Source organism: Triticum aestivum, chromosome 2B, assembly GCF_018294505.1.
Source record: "Triticum aestivum cultivar Chinese Spring chromosome 2B, IWGSC CS RefSeq v2.1, whole genome shotgun sequence".
NCBI classification, from domain to species: domain Eukaryota; kingdom Viridiplantae; phylum Streptophyta; class Magnoliopsida; order Poales; family Poaceae; genus Triticum; species Triticum aestivum.
Window position 1 is genome coordinate 156,671,014 of NC_057798.1, and position 21,343 is coordinate 156,692,356.

Below are 21,343 nucleotides of genomic sequence, written 5' to 3' on the forward strand. Positions count from 1 at the left end.
AATAATGTTGAAAGAGATTCACAAATTCGCAAGCGAAACAAGTAGACCAATAGCAATATTGGCACACGGAAACACACACACGGATAGATAAATGGGGTTGTGCAACCAAGGAATGAGCACAAAATGTGGAATCCACAGAAAACGCTCGTGTTGCACAACTCAAGAGAGACGCTAGCACGATTTCTCAATAGGCGGATACGACACTTGTGCACAACCTATAAGATGCAAAATTGATAAACTTCTATCCCAAGTATGCTATGTATGTATGGTTCCCGATGTTTCTCTCAAGATGATCCAATATGATCGGATATGACAATCTTATATGCAATGTGGTATGATGCTATGGCACTTGCTTACAAGCTTCTTTGCTCTCTTTATTTTGCTTAAAAGCTTTATTTCTTTTTTTATGGCCACTTTTGCACAATGCACAAACCAAGATAGCAATTGTGTATATGCGGGAACAAACTTGTGACACACGATATGATACCAATATATGCACCACAATGGTATGGTATGTATGCTATGGGAAGTATGATCACTAATGTGCACAAGTAACGTTGCCGACAATACTCACATGGCTAGTCTCGATAGGCAAGTAACGCAAAATGGGCTAGGGGTTATCAATGCAATGGCAAGGGGAATATACAATGGTGTCGTCGAGGTTACCGTCCTTTGCAATGATGAGTGGCGGTGTTCTTGATGTAGATACCAAGATGATGGAGACTCGTCCCTAAGTAGCCGAAACATCTTAGGAAACGGAAAAACCGCGAACTCAAAATCTCAAATGACAAATGTCAAATGGTGATAGCGGAGAGCGGTGGTGGTTTGCACTTGGCAATGTGGAAGTGGAATGATGGCTATACACGTCTCCAAGTTGAAGTTGCCATCCCTAAGTAGCCGAAACACCTTAGGAGACACAAGCCAAAACTCAAAAAAGCTCAAACAAAATTGGGTTAAGTTGGGGGTGGCGGAATGTATGGGGGGCACGTCTATGCGGAAGTGGTGGTGGTGGTTGATGAAGAAGCAACCGTCCCTAAGTAGCCGAAACACCTTAGGAGACTCGAATCACTACTCAAGCAACCACATATACAATGGGTAACAAAAATGGTTAGGTTGCAGAAGTCGGTGGTGGCTATGCGGATTATATGGTGGAAGGCCTAGGAAAATATGCTAAAGTTCCAAAAATTTGATGGAGTCAAATGATGTTGGTGGTATTTTTGTGGGAAGGGGGATGTCAAGAGCTTCAAAACGAGCTAAAGAACGTCAAAATCGAAGTTCGGATGAATTAGTTATGGACAAAACAAAAATCACACGAAGTCTGAAACTACAGGTTACGGACGTCCGGAAAGGTCGGATGTCCGGGGCGTCGGACGTCCGGAAAAGTCGGAAATCCATAAATTCGGTTCGGATTAGGGGTTCTGGTCGTCCAGAAAAGGTCGAATGTCCGGTGCTTCGTGGGGGTCAAGACGTCCGTAAATCGTCGGTCGTCCGGTGGGTCGGGGTCAACGCGAAATTTCAGATCCGGGATGTGATTTTGGGCGGAAATTGGTGATTTCGGGGTCAAAATTGACGAGATTTCATGGATTAAAGATTGGAAAACTTGGGGAGATGCTAGATCCAGTTGAAACCAAGCAAATCCATGGATCAAAATCAACAAAACATCATCAAAACCAACAAATCACAAAAAAAATTTGGGGCTATTTTTGGTGGGAATTTTCGATTTAGGCAAGAACACACAAAATCAAGCTAGAAAAAGAGGGGTAGGGGCTCCAAAAATGTGATCAACCTTGCTCTGATCCAAGATTATGTAGGACGGAACCCTATGTGGATGATCTTTCACGTTTGGAGTGGATCCTACGGGGAATCACGAAGAACGCACGGAAGAACACGAGGAAAACACGGGGAGGAATGAGAGAAACACTCAACCGACAAGAGATCAATCACACAAGTGCTAGATCACCGAACACAAAGAGATACATATGATCCACAATCAACAAAGGTAAGGATACAAAGGTAACCGATCTTCTCTGTGAGGAGGTCTTGAATCCACAAGGGGATCTTCCCACGAAGGGGTCTTGAATCCGGTAGGATCTTCTCCGAGGAAGCCGCGGTCTCTCACGAGGAGGAGATCCGATGGATGAGCGAAGCTCTATCTCTAACTTGAGCTAAATCAACGCTAAACCTAACTAGGAGGAGGTGGAGGAGTATATATAGTCTAGGGCCACGAAGGGGTAAGTGAAGGGGTACATGGGCTGCGGCCCAACACATGGCAGCGCACAGGCGCCGGTCGTCCGACGGGTACCGGACGTCCGGTGGCTCGCGAGGATCCGGTCGTCCGGTACTTGTCGGACGTCCGGCAATTTGGCTTGGGTGTGGATTTGTCGGATTTCCGGACGTTTTCGGTCGTCCGGTGGCTGATGGTCGTCGGACGTCCGGCCTTGGTCGGTCGTCCGGAGCCTGGGAGTCGTCGGACGTCCGGTCTTGGTCGGACATCCGGCCGCTGTAGCTTCTGGAAGCTTCTTCTCTTGGTCCTTGTACTTGGTGTCCTCGCCGTCTTGTCCATGGTATTCCTCCTTGTTTCTGGTCATGCATAGCACATATATTTGGGGTAGTAACCATGTCTCACATGTGGGAAGTGAAGGTCTGGAGAGGAGCGAGTTCACCTTGTGTCCAATGGCGTTTGTTCGAGGTCTCATCATATGTCCACTTGGGGCTTGGGGAGTAGTGGGAGTGTACATGGGGATGAACGTGGGATGCTCCGCATCATCTCCCCCCCCCCCTTGGGAAAGATCCAACCTCGGATCATGATCCTCATCACCATGGAAACGGTTGTCATAGATGGACTTGTAGTTGGATGAAGTTGAAGACATGGCGCCATCCGAGTAGTCCAAGGTGTCGCCGGAGTGATAGACATGCAAAAAGAGCAAACACAAGCAACACTCGAAAATACAATGGTTAGCGCACACAAAGTGTCCATCATGTAAGAATGAGTACATGCGGCAAGATTGGCCGTGACAAAACGCATGAAGCTTATCAAGATGATCTAGAATGAGCTGCAAAGCATTCATGGGATGAAGTGCACTCATTGTGCACACAAATGTGTTGTAAATATGATCAATGCAACCATGGTGCAAAATGATGTCATAGTGAGACGGTTTATCAATAGCATGAACATGGCAATGGATTCTCAATATGTGTAAGCTATCATGCAATTGATGGTCGACAATATGATCATGATGTATGAATATGCCATCAAGGAAGATCATAACAAATTTGCTAAGGAAGTGCACAAGCTCATATATCATGGATGACATTGGAATATAAGATGCAACAAGGCAATCATAATGTGAGTCAATCCATGCATGTGGTGCAAACTTGTGGTGATTATGATATGTCCATCGAGCATGACATGTATGAGCACAATCAACAAATATGGAGGTGTTGGTGTACCAAAGCTCGATGTCGAGGCATGAGTGGAGTTTCGAAGGTGCATCCAATAAGTGCGAGGGCTCCTCAATGTGAAGGTCCATGTAGCCAATCTCCAATGTCAATCCTCCATTCACGAGATGTATCATGTAGACAACAAGAAGGAAACAACAATGAAAGAGTGACCCATCCAATATGCAAACTTGAGGATGGCTCAAAGGGAAGGAGGTCACCTTTAGGAGTGTCTCAAGGATGATGTAGTTGTGCATCGAGTATACCTTCTCATAACCAAAATGTCTCGTGATCGTACCGCCTTATGAATCCTTCAAAACGAAAGAACATGACAAACACTCAGAAAAACAAATGAGGTTAGCGAAAGTGCAAAACCTATCATTCCCGTGGTAAGATACCAAACAAGTGTATGCCTCATGCTCATCATAAGAAAGGACAAGGGAGCATTTCATAGTATGAAGGCATAAGATGCAAGAACAACCAAATACAATAGGCTCAAGTAAACAAGCATGCATCACAAGTAAGTTGTCAAAGTTTCTAGAGTCAATAAGTATAGTATGGTTGCACTCAATACAAGTGGATATGAAAGAGGCAACTAATGGAGATAAGAGACAATGATCATGACAAATCAAGTGAGAGGCATGAACATATATGTCATCAACCCAAGAAAGCGAGTAAGAGTGGAACATCGGCGATGCAACATAGCAAGCAATCATAGCGATAAAGTCAAGCATGCTAGTAGTGAGAAGATGCAACATGCTAGAAGGAATCATGGCAAGCATGTCATGTGTGCAAATAGTGGGCATGAATAATTCACATGTCATAGCAAAAGCTGAAAGCAAGATATGAGGAAAGTAGGTTCATGGTGTTGGCAAGAAGTCCTATGTAAATAGCAATGTAACATCATGACTCTCCCAACACAAGAATCAACAATAGTATGAGGCACATGATAAACATGGCAATAGCAAGAAGGATCTCCACCAAGCATGCAAATACACATAGAAGTATCATAATGGTGAATCATGGGTAGATGCAAGCAAGGGTCACAATTGCATGGCAAATGCATAGAAGCAAGTATAACATGCAAAGTGAACACGGGAAAATGAGCATAAGGTGACAAGTGATAAATAGCCCATAGCTGTGTGAGAGCCAAGTATAAGAGATGCGCGTAGTCCTTGCGCGAAGGGAACAGTGGTAAGGATAGTCCACGGGATCCCAAGTCGTCGTTGCTCTCAAGAGCTCATTTCATCAACTCATGGGATTGTGAGGTTGACGAGTGTTCATAAGTACCTACACAAAACAAAGACAAAGAGAAAATTGTTTGTGCATGGTATATGTACGGATCATCCATCATGATGCGCACGGGCATGTGTCGGTTAGCACAAAATATCCAATGCTCAAATAAATGAGATGCGTGATATAGAAACATGTCATCCATCATGATAGGTTTGTTATTATGTATGGCATAATGGAGACTGAAAGGATGTGATGCATCATGAGAAATATCTAGAGCATTGTTATTCATGGAAAGCATATGGTGCAAGCAATTATGAGAAACATGCAAAGGATGGAATGCATCAAAATCTCCTAATATGTTTGAGGAAACTATGGGGGTCTCCTCATGAGCATTAGTTGAAACATCACGTGGAGAATGTTGACAACATCCAAAACAATGCATATTCGGACCAATGTGATCATGGCATGGAATAGTAGATGAATTGCGCAAATCATGTAAAGGAAGCATGGCAATATCATCACATGAAAAACAAAAGCCAATGACCATCATCTCGTTATCTATGCCATTAGTGCAAATGGGATTGATTTTAATGGGGCATGCATAGTTACTATGTTGAGATTGTAATGATGCAATATGGGAGATCTCACTCATAGCATATGACAAGTTCAATGGATTGTCAAATATGATGTGACCAAAAGAATTTTCACATGATATCCTATGGAGCATAGCATCACAACTAGGCAACTCAACATGCTCATCATCATATTCATAATAAATAGGTAAGTCAAGGCATGAAGAAGTCTCACTAGCATGAAGCTTGGTAATAGGTGGGTCAACATCATGGGAGCAATCGATGTCAATATAGTCCACTAGTGGGACAAGAGAAGTACCATCACCTATGTTACCTTTGGAGCGTCGCTCATGTGTTGTAGGTGAGGTGTTGAAGATCCACCCATTGTCATCTTCACCTTGATGGAACCATGTGGGGGGTGCATCATCGTCCACCATGGCCATCGTCGTCTCCAATGGAGGAATAGACTCATTAAGGATAGGCATGTCATCATGTAGGAGACCTGGCACCAAAGAAGAAAACACACTAGGAGTAGAGGGTAAGTCGTTGAAATCATAGTGGCATCACATGCCGTGTCAACTACCTCACTCTCTAAGTGTTGTGGCTCACTCACTCCCTCAAGGATGCTCTCACTCACATGGTTGGTGGAGTCTCTCAAATGGCGCTCAACCTCACATAGGATGTGTGGCATGCTCTCATATGTGGGGCTAGTGGTGGTCACACTCATCCTCTCATAGGAAATGCTCTCAATGTCACGTATGGTGGAGTCACTCATGTCACTCATGTGGTGGTGGCTCTCGTCACATGGGACTTGGGGCATCTCAACATATGTGGGTGTCGGAGAGATGTTGGTGCAAATGTCTCCATGCGCGGTCGCGTAGCTTGACTCGGAGTATGAGTCCAAAGTGGGCATCGTCTTCATGTTGTTGAAGAGGTTCGCGCTTGTCGCCGTGGTCGAAGGGGATGGCCCTTGCTCGACCATCTTGTCGCCGTCTTGTTGTTGGAGGCCCATTTGATGTGGCACCTCGTAGCTCGTCTCCATGACCGAAGGGAATTTCCCATGCTCAGCCATCTTCCTTGGGGGGCTTCCGAAGATGGAAGTGTCACCCTCTCTTGTAGGTAGTCGCCTTGGACTTGATGAAGTCGATGTAGGCATACTCGTGGGAAGTAGGCGAAGATGCCGTACGTCCAAAGGCGAAGATGCCTTGATAGCACTTGGCGAAGATGCCAAAGTGGTTGTTGTAGCCGTAGCACCGTCTTGGTGGTGGTCGTCTCGCGGTCTTCTTTTGTGCTTATGAAGCTTCGACTTGGTGTGAATATGGCTTGTTGAGACTTGTGCATTTGCGCTTGTGGGGCATCTTCATGATGATGATGTCGTTGTCATGCTTGAGCTCGATGGCGTTCGTCGTCGTCGTGCACATGATGCTTGGAGGTGACTTGCCCTTCATGACGATGTTGATCACGAACGTGATGGTGGTCGCCATGTAGATGTGGACGAGGACGATTTGCACTTGCATCTTTTTCATGCTCCGAAGACTTATGGCTTGAATGTCGCCGCCTTGAAGATGATGAAGGGGAAGTAGACTTGATCAAGGCTCTAATCTCCTCCATCCTTGCATCTTGCTCCTCTTTATGTGCGTCAAGCTTCTTCTCGATGTGCTCTCGCAATCTTGATTGTGCGCCTTGTATTTGTTGTTGTAGATCGAAGAGTGACACTTTGGTGATGTAGTTGTTCACGCCATCGTTGTTGTCAAGGACCGGAGAGGAAATGCCTGGCCTATCCATCACAAGACTCGAGCAAATATGAGTGGGAGAAAGAGAAGAACTTATACCAATGTACCTTGACCGATGTTGACAATGAATCAAGTTCACTCAAATGTGAACAATGAAATAGCACTATTGGTACCAATCCTTGTCGGTTCTCACACCTACACAAGTAAAGCTTTTGCTGGAGCTCAGTGAGGATAGTGGCACAAAAATTTAATGCAAAATGTTAGCAAGAGTCAATAATGTTGAAAGAGATTCACAAATTCGCAAGCGAAACAAGTAGACCAATAGCAATATGTGGCACACGGAAACACACACACGGATAGATAAATGGGGTCGTGCAACCAAGAATGATCACAAAATGTGGAATCCACGGAAAACGCTCGTGTTGCACACCTCAGGAGAGACGCTTGCACGATTGCTCAATAGGAGGATACGACACTTGTGCACAACCTATAAGATGCAAAATGGATAAACTTCTATCCCAAGTATGCTATGTATGTATGGTTCCCGATGTTTCTCTCAAGATGATCCAATATGATCAGATATGACAATCTTATATGCAATGTGGTATGATGCTATGGCACTTGCTTACAAGCTTCTTTGCTCTCTTTATTTTGCTTAAAAGCTTTATTTCTTTTTTTATGGCCACTTTTGCACAATGCACAAACCAAGATAGCAATTGTGTATATGCGGGAACAAACTTGTGACACACGATATGATACCAATATATGCACCACAATGGTATGGTATGTATGCTATGGGAAGTATGATCACTAATGTGCACAAGTAACATTGCCGGCAATACTCACATGGCTAGTCTCGATAGGCAAGTAACACAAAATGGGCTAGGGGTTATCAATGCAATGGCAAGGGGAATATACAATGGTGTCATCGAGGTTACCGTCCTTTGCAATGATGAGTGGCGGTGTTCTTGATGTAGATACCAAGATGATGGAGACTCGTCCCTATGTAGCCAAAACATTTTAGGAAACGGAAAAACCGTGAAATCAAAATCTCAAATGACAAATGTCAAATGGTGGTAGCGGAGAGCGGTGGTGGTTTGCACTTGGCAATGTGGAAGTGGAATGATGGCTATACACGTCTATGAGTTGAAGATGCCGTCCCTAAGTAGCCCAAACACCTTAGGAGACACAAGCCACAACTGAAAAAAGCTCAAACAAAATTGGGTTAAGTTGGGGGTGGCGAAATGTATGGGGGGCACGTCTATGCGGAAGTGGCGGTGGTGGTTGATGAAGAAGCAACCGTCCCTAAGTAGCCGAAACACCTTAGGAGACTCGAATCACTACTCAAGCAATCACATATACAATGGGGAACAAAATTTGTTAGGTTGCGGAAGTTGGTGGTGGCTACGTGGATTATATGGTGGAAGGCCTAGGCAAAGATGCCAAAGTTCCAAAAATTTGATGAAGTCAAATGATGTTGGTCGTATTTTTGTGGGAAGGGTGATGTCAAGAGCTTCAAAACGAGCTAAAGAACGTCAAAATCGGAGTTTGGATGAATTAGTTATGGACAAAACAAAAATCACACGAAGTCTGAAACTACAGGTTACGGACGTCCGGAAAGGTCGGATGTCCGGGGCGTCGGACGTCCGGAAAAGTCAGAAATCCATAAATTTGGTTCGGGTTAGGGTTCCGGTCGTCCGGAAAAGGTCGGACGTCCGGTGCTTCGTGGGGGTCTGGACGTCCGTAAATCGTCGGTCGTCCGGTGGGTCGGGGTCAACGCGAAATTTCAGATCCGGGACGCGATTTTGGGCGGAAATTGGTGATTTCGGGGTCAAAATTGACGAGATTTCGTGGATGAAAGATTGGGAAACTTGGGGAGATGCTAGATCCACTTGAAATCAAGCAAATCGATGGATCAAAATCAACAAAACATCATCAAAACCAACAAATCACAAAAAAAATTTGGGGCTATTTTTGTTGGGGATTTTCGAATTTCGGCAAGAACACACAAAATCTAGCTAGAAAAAGAGGGGTAGGGGCTCCAAAAACGTGATCAACCTTGCTCTGATCCAAGATGATGTAGGGTGGAACCCTATGTGGACGATCTTTCACGTTTGGAGTGGATCCTACGGGGAATCACGAAGAACGCGCGGAAGAACACGAGGAAAACACGGGGAGGAACGAGAGAAACACTCAACCGACAAGAGATCAATCACACAAGTGCTAGATCACCGAACACAAAGAGATACATATGATCCACAATCAACAAAGGTAAGGATACAAGGGTAACCGATCTTCTCCGTGAGGAGGTCTTGAATCCACAAGGGGATCTTCCCATGAAGGGGTCTTGAATCCGATAGGATCTTCTCCGAGGAGGCCGCGGTCTCTCACGAGGAGGAGATCCGATGGATGAGCGAAGCTCTATCTCTAACTTGAGCTAAATCAACGCTAAACCTAACTAGGAGGAGGTGGAGGAGTATGTATAGTCTAGGGCCACGAAGGGGTAAGTGAAGGGGTACATGGGCTGTGGCCCAACACATGGCAGCGCACAGGCGCCGGTCGTCCGACGGGTACCGGACGTCTGGTGGCTCGCGAGGGTCCGGTCGTCCGGTACTTGTCAGACGTCCGGCGATTTGGCTCGGGTGTGGATTTGTCGGATTTCCAGACATTGTCGGTCGTCCGGTGGCTGATGGTCGTCGGACGTCCGACCTTGGTCGGTCGTCCGGAGCCTGGGAGTCATCGGACGTCCGGTCCTGGTCGGACGTCCGGCCGCTGTAGCTTCGGGCAGCTTCTTCTCTTGGTCCTTGTACTTGGTGTCCTCGCCGTCTTGTCCATGGTGTTCCTCCTTGTTCCTGGTCATGCCTAGCACATATATTTGAGGTAGTAACCATGTCTCACATGTGGGAAGTGAAGGTTCGGAGAGGAGCGAGTTCACCTTGTGTCCAATGGCGTTTGTTCGAGGTCTCGTCATATGTCCACTTGGGACTTGGGGAGTAGTGGGAGTGTACATGGGGATGAACGTGGGATGCTCCACATCACCATGTTAGCTTTCGGCCTATTGACGGCCCATACGTTCTTGGGCTCCTTTTCGGCCCTTGATTACTTCCGGCCCATTACTGGCCTGTTTCGGCCCATGGAAAGAGTCGGCCCATTACTGGCCTATTACCCTAATGGGCCGAATTCGGCCCATGGCAAGAGTCGGCCCATTTCTGGCATGTTCCCCTAATGGGCCAAATTCGGCCCATGGCAAGAGTCGGCCCGTTACTAGCCTGTTACCCTAATGGGCCAAATTCGGCCCATGGCAATAGTCAGCCCGTTTCTGGCCTGTTAACCCGTTGCGCCGTTTCCAGGCCGTCCTATATTCTGGCCCATTAACGACCTGTTATGCCTGTGACAGAATTAAGCCTTTGCGGTCCTACAGCCTGTTAACGACCCGTTACCATGCTGGGCCGATACCAATTACGCCCGTTTACGGCCCATGTAGACCCATTTATCCAACGCCCCAAGGCCGACCGATTCTACGGCCCTGTTGGAGGCCCATTTATAGACATCCACTCGGCATCAAAGATCGCCACCAGTGCAAATATAGGGAACACCCTACACTATACAAAAATGGCTTGCTGTTTTCTTCAGCCGGTGGCTGCACGTTAAGAATAAATTTTGTATCGCACCAAAAAAATTTACAACTATATAACAAAAGGAAGGTTGGCATCAAACTTAACAGCCTAGCAGATAAATGCACCACTAGAAGTTCAGAAGCTCAGTTCATTTGACTTGACTGTTATGTTTTCATGCTGTATTGTCCGATGGAGCACCATAACCCTCATCTTCATTTCCCCTAGGCTCCTGAACAACATAGCAAATGTTTGATAGTCTGGTTTCAAAACCATGCATATCTTGAAGACATCAAACAATGTCTCTCCTTGTTTCACAAAGGATCTCTGTTAGGGAATGGACTTGTGTCTGGAGAGCAGATACAACATTGTTTTGAGCTTGCATATCTTGATCATGAGGCAGTTTGGACGATATTGCCTTAACAACCAACCCAGTATTACGCAGGAACATGATTTTGGCACTGTTAGTGGACAGGAACTGACCCACTGCAGCAAGAGCTGACATTGCGGTTATAGTTGCCTCGCCACTTTCAGAAGGTGGCGGTTCCACCATTTTTTCCATAGCTCGCTGAAAATTGAGGTTTTACATTAGTAGTACCAGAACAAAAGATATTAAGGAGGCATCAAAACTAAACAAAATAGCTTTGGTCTATATATAGAACTTATTCTGGTGAACCCATGTAAAATATTAGTTGTATTTTATTGCAAAGTACATAATAAAATCAGGTTCCAAACATATGACCATGTACCATTGCTAATGTATTGTCTATTTCTTCACATTGTATTGAGGGCTAAGAATAAAGAGATGAAGTTTATAATATGGTAAGCATAGTATGACATCATTCATATCACAAAACAACTGAGAACAGACAAACAGACAATTGTAACATTGTGTGGCCAAGTCCAGCACGAAACTAGATTACGGGTCAAGATCAAAGAAACATCACTCCTCTCTTTTAAACCTTGTAAGGTGCAATGATACTCTAAGACAATTGTGTATAACATTGAAAAGAGTAATAGACATTGGCTGCAAACCATGCAGTTCAAGGCAGAAGTCAGAGTAAGTAGTAGTTAAAAGGCATGAGGATTAAGGACTTACAACAGCGGCTTTGACTGGTGTAGTCATGCCCTTCTTCTAGCTGGTGTGACAGTCCTTGAAGATTTCCACGGCATTTGGTTCAGGTACTTTTTGGTCCTTGCGGGCTTTCCTCTGCATTTCGAACAAGTCAATATAGATCTTATAATATGGTACAGCGAAAAGAGTGAAACAACAACTAATTACAAGGGCCTCGCAGTGTGCAATATAGCTACGAGATCCTGTCATCTGTTGGAATTTCACTTTCGTACGGTTGGCCTTGTTCTTTGAACAGTTCACCTACAAAAAGATATATTTGTGTGGCAAATGCGTAAATAGGAATTCAACATGTGATCTGATCACATATATATATATATAATGTACCTGATACTTCGGATCGGACCAGTGTTTAACAAGGCCCCTCTAGGCTTCATCTGATATATTTTCCACTAGAGCTGTTTGGGAAAGTTCACTGTTAGCCTTGCCTTCAAAGTGAGTTTTCCTCAAGTTATACCGATACTGTCGCAGAGCAGACTTGAAAATATGGGTGCAAGCTTGTCTGGTTGCATCATCTTGCCTATCAAACTTGAACCTCATCTGTTGAAAATTATGGGAGTCTCATTATCAGCAACCTAGAAAGTATGGGACAGAGCAAGACGATATTTCCAGTTTCCATACATAACCATACTTATAGATAAATGGTCGAGGAAGGTGTTGAACTGGGTTTCGTATTTGTCATTCCTGTACTGAATCCATGTTGGGAGGATACGTACATGACACCTAATGGCAACCGCTGCCTCTGATACTAACTTGGCTGACTCTGTAGCATCACGTGGCCTTTTTAAACCTGCCTCAAAACAGATCTCCATTCTTCCTCCTCTAGATTTAGTTAACCTATCAAGCAATATCCCTGATGTTTTTTTCCTCTTGTGCCTAGGTGCTAGTCCAACAAAGAAGATAGGAAGTGTTAGTGTACATCAAACTGTGAGACTACATATAAAGAAGCATGCAACTGTAACTTGACTCCAGCAACTACCTTCTTGCTGTTGAAGCTCAAAAGGTTCATCTGATATTGCCAACTTGTCTTGTGTCAAGAGTGCTTGGGAAGTAGTGTCAGGTGGCAAGAGAGATTGGGAACATGCTGCTATCTTAGTTGACGCACAAGTAAGTCTTGCAGCTGGTAGTACTGTGGTAGGTGTTGCAAGAACTAGGGTTGTCTCTGCTTGTTTGGTGGCAGCTATTTGTTTCTGTTTGGCTTTTTTTGCAGCTCGTGTAGCATGGGATGGCGTGTTTGTAGAATTTTCCACTGGACTTTGACCTTCTATTGCACCATCAGTACCAGCAGAATCTGCAGGATTCATCCGCTTCTCATTCCCTGCCATTCTGTGTTTCTTCCTCTTTCTCTATGCCATGTTAAGTCAAGTCAACAAGAAAAACGAATAACAATTTAGTTCTTCAGAACAAATTGGTGCGTGATGCAGATGAACTGAACTTTGATGTTATACAACCACATGATAGGAGGATGTAATATGTATGAAAAACAGGATGGAAGAGATAACCAGAACTATGATGTGTAAACTAAGAAGACATTTCACCAAATTAAAAGCAATGCAATGGAAGGTAGACACCATACGAAAGATGCTACAAATATCGCTCTGCCAAGTTAACAGTGTCTCATCATAAATGGCGTTTAAACAAATGTGAAGCAGTACAAGAAATAAATCATATGCAAGATGCAAACAACATCACACTACCATGTTAGAGGTCTCTTGTCATTAGTGCCATCGCATATTCAGAACATTGCATATTCACAGCTTATGATGTGTAAACTAAGGATAAGGCATTTCAACAAATTAGAAGCAATGAAAGCTAGACACCATATGAAAGATGCAACGAAAATCACTCTACCAAGTTAAAACTGTCTCGTCATAAGTGCCATTTCAACAAATTAGTAGTACAAGCTAGAAAAGAATGTGAGATGTAACCTATATCACACTCCGAAGTCAAATGTGTCTTATGATAAGTGATTGTTGCAGGTTACACAACAGTAGTAATTTGATGTAAGAACATGGTGTGATAGACATATATTATATGTTCTAGAAACAGGAACATGTGTCTTATTCAAGTATAATGTGTAAAGTAAGCAGATGGAATTCAACAAAATTAGAAGCAATACAAGCTAGACATCACACATAACATGCAACCACATATAATAGTGCCAAGTTAGAGGGAGCACCGGTGATGCTGCACTAGGGGAGACGTGCTCATCATAAACACAACTTTGTTGAGTGTCTATGAATGTGTTATCTTGGAAATCATCTTGGGGGTGTGGAGGAGTAGAAACTGTAGAGGCCCTCCGTTCGGAAGGAGCACCTTTATCCGCTGCCTTGCTAACTTCCTTCCGCTTTACTGATTTTGAATTGTAAAGTAAAACCGACAAGAAAAAGCAATAAAATTCTCTCTTCAGAACTCATTCATGCATGATACTGACAATCACTACTTTGATGTAAGGCAAACACATGATACCAGGATGGAATATGTACGAAAAACAGGACGGCATGGCATGTTCACAACTGTTTGTGTAAACTAACCAGAAACCATTCCAGCAAATAAGAAGCAATGCAAGCTAGACACCACATGAAAGATGCAACCAATATGACTCTGCCAAGTTAAAAGCGCCCCATCATAAATGGAATTTCAACAAATTAGAAGCAGCACATGCTATAAATCATATGAAAGATGCAACTAATATCGCACTACATATACTAAAGGTGTCTTGTCATATTGATTGATGCGGGATACAAAAAAAACAATAGTTTTATGTAAGGACATGCTTAATAGATAGATGTACTATGTACTAAATACAGGAAGACATGTCACATTAACAGGTATAATGTATAAGCTAAGCAGACTAGCACATGCAGTTTAACCATATTGGAAGAATTACAATCTAGACACCATAGGCAACATGCAACCACATATCACGCTGCCAAGTTAGAGCAAGCACCTGCGATGCTAGTGTAGGGGAAATGTTGTAATCAACTACAGAGCTACGTTCACTATCTTCATCTAGCATTTCTGTTTCTTGAGAATCATGTCGGGAGGCTGACGCTGCATTCTTTAAATAAGGAGTAGTCCCCTTGCCTGCCTGCCTCGTCATAAGTGATTGATGAGGGATACACAAGAACATTAGTTTGATGTAAGAACATGGTTAATACACAGATGTACTAGTATGTACCAAAAACAGAAAGGCATGTCATATTCAAAGGTATAATGTGTAAGCTAAGAAGATGCAATTTAACCAAATTGGAAGCAATACAAGCTAGACATCCGGCTGGAGTGGTGAGCATGATCATCTAGGACCCGAGAGCCTGGTGGGAAGCGGGCTGCTTCGCCACCATCGCAGCTTTTTAGTTGGCTTCCAGGTGATGCCTATCTTTGCTGGGCTTGTCACTGGCTCGGCCAGTGCCCTGACTAGCTATTTGTCTTCTGGTGCTCACGGGATGATGGTTCATGTAAAAAAATATCTTTCCTTATCAGACCGACTTCAGCCTTTCGAATATAAGCTAGACACCATATGGAACATGCAACCACATATGACACCACGAAGTTAAAGCAAGCACCTGGGATGGTGGTTCATTGCGAGCGAGGGCATCAACTCCAGAGCTATGTTTACCATCTCCATCTGCTGACACTGCACCCTTTATAGCGTTGTAACATGTCGTGCATACCCGCAAAGAAAGCTGGCACGACTTCTCTCTTTTCTTTGCTGCTTCTCTTTCGGTAGACTTTGAAATACCCTTGCATAAAAACACAATAGTGAGAGTATGGGTGAAGTGTGTGTAGAACTAGTGCACTGTAAAAGTAGCAGATAGCAGGTGGCTGAAAAATAAATGATAGGAGACATATGATAGCTCTACAACATTGCATGGCAAACAAAATTAGATTCTACTCAGTATGATTTTATAATATATGAGCACAGGAAATGCAGGTACTCCTCTAGCACACCACCACATGTAGTCATATCTAAGATAACCGTCAACTAAAAATAAATAGGTCAGTCGATTTTTTTAATGAACCGTCCGATCTATAAGGAACGGGCAGATGGCCTTCGTCTACCTCCCGCCAGTCACTGTTGACGATCTTTCTCGAACCGCCAGCGACCACCGGCCTGGACCCCTGCCTCCGCCGCCCCGCCCTCCCCTCGACCTCACACCACCGCCGTGCTTGGCAGCGCCCCCAGGCCATCCCTTTAATCCCGGCCGACCTCCAGATTGGGCGCCAGTAGCTCTAGGCCGCACACGTACCTAAGATAAACACCAAGGCGTTGCTTGCCCCGCGTAATAGGTGTACTAGCTCCTGTTATGCCGGGGAATGCTTCCGTTAATTTGGAATCAACTGGCTAGAAATTGAAATTCAGGGGGGCAACGAACCTCTAGCTAAGGTGAAATCGTATATGAGGAGAAACCTTGTGCATCATGAGTTACTAGGAACATCTACTATCAAGAAGAAGTGGTCAACTAGTGTCTTCTGTGGGATGAATACCGTGCAAGCAGAGACGTAAGATTTGCACGAATAAGGGAAGAGGAGTACCTTTTTCAGTTGCCGGTGTGGTCACCTCCACATGTCGTGCCGATCTTCTTCTTTTTACCGGGGAAATGAATGTTCTGGAGGGTGCAGGCTTGGACGAACCCATGGCCAAATTGTTGACTGTGTTGTCGTGGCCGTACGTCGGCGTAGGGGAAGCAGATCTGAGGCGGCGAAGCACGGCGTAGCAGGAACAGCTCCGGTGCGGTGGAGGGTGGCGAAGGTGGAGCGGCAGCAGCGAGGCGCAGGATGACATGGTTGAACTGGCTCGGGTACGGACGGCTCGGCCTCGGATTCAACTACTAGCCGTCGAGGGCGTTGCGGATGAGGTTGCGGTGGACGACGATGTTGGGGTATCGGCTCCGGCGTGATGGAGAAGGGCATCAGTTGATGGGTGGGATGGGGTGGCCGATGGAGGACGCCGGGGTTTCGCGACTGGTGGAGAGGTAGTTTTGGCGCCCACGGAGTATGAACGGGGAATCAGACGGGTGGGGGGAACCATGTTTCGGTCTGGGACACGCTTGTTTTTGGCTTTTTTAACAGAAGATGGGACGCGCTTGTTTGAAATTTGGGGAAAGTACAAACTTTCCCCCTCTTAAATTTCGGACCTACTGCGGGTTGGGGGTAGGATGGTAATCCTGGGTGTCCCAAATAGTGGGCGGGAGCGATTTCGGCCACGCGCATGTGTGCTTAGGCGGCCATTGTGTATGAATGTTTTTCGGAGGCGGTTGCGTGGCATCTAGATGAAGCACAAACCCACCCCGGTTTAGACCTTTGGATGTCGGGCCGGTAGGTTTCACGGGTCGGAGTTATTAGAAAAGTAATTTCCTTGTACTACCAAACATTGGTATCACACGGTTTCGGGCGAGTAGAGGCTCTTTTGGCGCTTCGTTCGAAATTTTGAAACACAAGCATTTACGTTTAGAGTACTCTTGAACTATGAGGATTGACCTAAATAGACAACGTTATATTTGACCTTGTATGTTTGAAAACCTCATTAAATTATCCGCTTCTTTTTGAAATTTTGACACTTGAAAATCCTATAGCTATGATTATTTTGGAATGGAGGAGCTAAATTTGAATCTATTTTGTACACGACTACATATGCTATTATGTACAAAATCAGAGCAAAGATTGGTGCCCCCATAATTTAGGTATGGTTTACAAATGGCATGATATCAAATTCAAATAATTGAATGGACTTTATGTTGAATTCGATTTTTTAAACCACCTTAAGTTGAATTCAAATGTATGCTAGGTCATAGGTAGCTATTTATAATGTTCATTGTGTAACTTTCGTATGTATAATGTGCTTTACACACACAACATGAACTATACTCACATTTATATTCGATTGCTAAAGCGATGCATTGTCTGGAGTTCAAAATACTAACTATGTGGATCAATTGTGTCGAATAATAACATAGACTTGCTCAAATTCGATAGAATCTAGATGTCTGATGGATCAATGACCGCTCCTTACGTGAATTGCAAATATCATGATCCCATCCTAATATTTGGATACAACTTATATCTTTAATCAATGTGTACAACAGTCTTTTACGTGTAGTTTCACTCTCCATCGGTGGTCTCTCACACATGCTCACACACTCTCTCCCGAGGTGTCTTTCTCGCACACATGCTCTAGATATTACCCTCCCTCCCTCTCGTAACCATTTACAACTGTTTTCACTAACCTTTATCACGAGCACTCTTCCTCTCGCAAACATACACACACACAATCCCCATCGACCCTTTATATATACACGGACCTGCCAACGTGTCTCATGTACGCACATTATCTTTAGGCCTGTCTCTCACGCATTGTCTCACACCTCTCTTCCTAATCGAAGAGTATGATTCTAGCAGAGCATTCTATAGGATGCCCCTTAAAGTTAGGATGGATGAATAGTAATATCAGAGATAAAGGGGTTACCTTAGTCCAAGAACCTAGGGTTACAAATCCTAGCCGGCTTTGTTAGTGGACACAGAGTCCTTCACAATTCTGCTATCTTTGTCTTGTACGACTAGTCATCCATGGGTCTTCCGAAATGTGTCATGGGCCGACCAATGTGGCACAGGACGGAACCGAACGAAGGGCCTCACCTCAACCCACTGGACCTCACGTGGTAACTGATGTCTACTACACAACCTTCTTCTTATAGACGTTGTTGGGCCTCCAAGTGCACAGGTTTGTAGGACAGTAGCAAATTTCCCTCAAGTGGATGACCTAAGGTCTATCAATCCGTAGGAGGCGTAGGATGAAGATGATCTCTCTAAAACAACCCTGTGACCAAATTACAAAGAGTCTCTTGTGTCCCCAACACACCCAGTACAATGGTAAATTGTATAGGTGCACTAGTTTGGCGAAGAGATGGCAATACAAGTGCAAATGGATGGTAGATAAAGGTATTTGTAATCTGAAATTATAAAAACAGCAAGGTAACTAATGATAAAAGTGAGCGTAAACGGTACTGCAATGATAGGAAACAAGGCCTAAGGTTCATACTTTCACTAGTGCAAGTTCTCTCAACAATAATAACATAGATAGATCATATAACAATCGCTCAACATGCAACAAAGAGTCACTCCAAAGCCACTAATAGCGGAGAACAAACAAAGAGATTATGGTAGGGTACGAAACCACCTCAAAGTTATCCTTTCTATTCTATCTATTCAAGAGTTCGTAGTAAAATAACATGAAGCTATTATTTCCGCTCAATATATCATAGAGTTCATACTAGAATAACACCTTAAGACACAAATCAACCAAAACCCTAATGTCACCTAGATACTCATTGTCACCTCAAGTATCCGTGTGCATGATTATACGATATGCATCACACGATCTCAGATTCATCTATTCAACCGACACAAAGTACTTCAAAGAGTGCCCCAAAGTTTCTACCGGAGAGTCAAGACGAAAATGTGTGCCAACTCCTATGCATAGGTTCATGGGCGGAACCCGCAAGTTGGTCACCAAAACATACATCAAGTGGCACATGATATCCCATTGTCACCACAGATAATCATGGCAAGACATACATCAAGTGTTCTCAAATCATAAAAGACTCAATCCGATAAGATAACTTCAAAGGGGAAAACTCAATCCATTACAAGAGATTAGAGGTGGAGAAACATCATAAGATCCAACTACAATAGCAAAGCTCGGGATACATCAAGATCGTGCCATAGAGGGAACATGAGAGAGAGAGATCAAACACATAGCTACTGGTACATACCCTCAGCCTCGAGGGTGAACTACTCCCTCCTTGTCATGGAGAGCGCCGGGATGATGAAGATAGCCACCGTTGAGGGATGCCCCCTCCGACAGGGTGCCGGAACGGGCTCCTGAGAGGTTTTTGGTGGCTATAGAGGCTTGCGGCGGCGAAACTCCCTATCTATCTTGATATTCGATGTTTTTAGGGTACGTAGGCTTATATAGGCGAAAGAAGTCGGTCGGGAGAGCCTCGAGGGGCCCACGAGAGGGTAGGGCGCGCCCAGGGTGGTGAGCGCGCCCCCCTATCTCGTGGCCTCCTCGATGATCCCCCGGCTTGCACTCCAAGTCTCCTGGATCATAATCTTTCCAAAAATCACGCTGCCGAAGGTTTCATTCCGTTTGGACTCCGTTTGATATTCCTTTTCTTTGAAATACTGAAACAAGCAATAAAACAACAATATGGGTTGGGCCTCCGGTTAATAGGTTAGTCCCAAAAGTAATATAAAAGTGTATAATAAAGCCCATAATCATTCAAAACAGATAATAAAATAGCATGAATGCTTCATAAATTATAGATATGTTGGAGACGTATCAGCATCCCCAAGCTTAATTCCTGCTCGTCCTCAAGTAGGTAAATGATAAAATAAAGAATTTATGAAGTGTTAATGCTAGAAGGTGCACAAGTTTGATCGATGATAATTTCAATCACCTTGACTAGCATCTTTATATGTCATAACAGTAGTTCATCTCATAAAACTTTTCATAATCAAGTAACAAGCTATTCACATGTCAAAGCATAGACCATAAACTTTCTTGAAAACTAGCAAACTTCATTCTTAGCCATCAAACAATTGCAATTCATCTTATTTTCAGGAATAGTCTATGTCAGAGCTTTGATTTAGCAAACTTCACATACTCAACTATCATATAGTCTTCTACAATTGCTAACACTCACGCAATACTTGTGGTTATGAAGTTTTAATGAGACACATAGAAATATAGGGGCTTATAATTTTGCCTCCAAATGTATTCACCTTTGGGTGATGTCAACAATAATAGTTCATGCTAACGTACATCCAATTGGATATATATATCAGGATCACCCTAACACAAAGTGCTTGCCAAAGGATAAAATGAAAAAGGGAAAGGTGAAGATCACCTTGACTCTTGCATCAAGTAAAAGACATAAAGTAGAAGATAGGCCCTTCGCAGAGGGAAGTAGAGGTTGTCATGCGCTTTTAGGGTTGGATACACAAAATATTAATGCAAAAGAACGTCACTTTACATTGCCCCTTGTATATGGACCTTTATTATGCAGTCCGTCACTTTTATTGCTTCCATAACAAGATCGTACAAAGCTTATTTTCTCCACACTAATAAGTCATGCATATTTAGAGAGCAATTTTTATTGCTTGCACCGATGACAACTTACTTGAAGGATCTTACTCAACCCATAGGTAGGTATGGTGGACTCTCATGGCAAAACTGGGTTTAAGGATATTTGGAAGCACAAGTAGTATCTCTACTTGGTGCTAGGAATTTTGGCTAGCATGAGGGGGAAAGGCAAGCTCAACATGTTTGAATGATCCGTGACAATATACTTTAACTGAGATGCGAGAAAACATAACCAATTACGTTGTCTTCCTTTTCCAACATCAACTATTTAGCATGTCATACTTAATGAGTGCTCACAATTATAAAAGATGTCTATGATACTATATCTATATTGAAATCTCTCTTCCTTCAATATTCTTTCATGAATTGTTCAAATGACCAATACAATGCTTGCTAACCTTCGATAAATTTACTACCTCTACTTCTTAGATGTGAAGTCATTACTCCCCATGGGATAAGCAAATGAAACATAT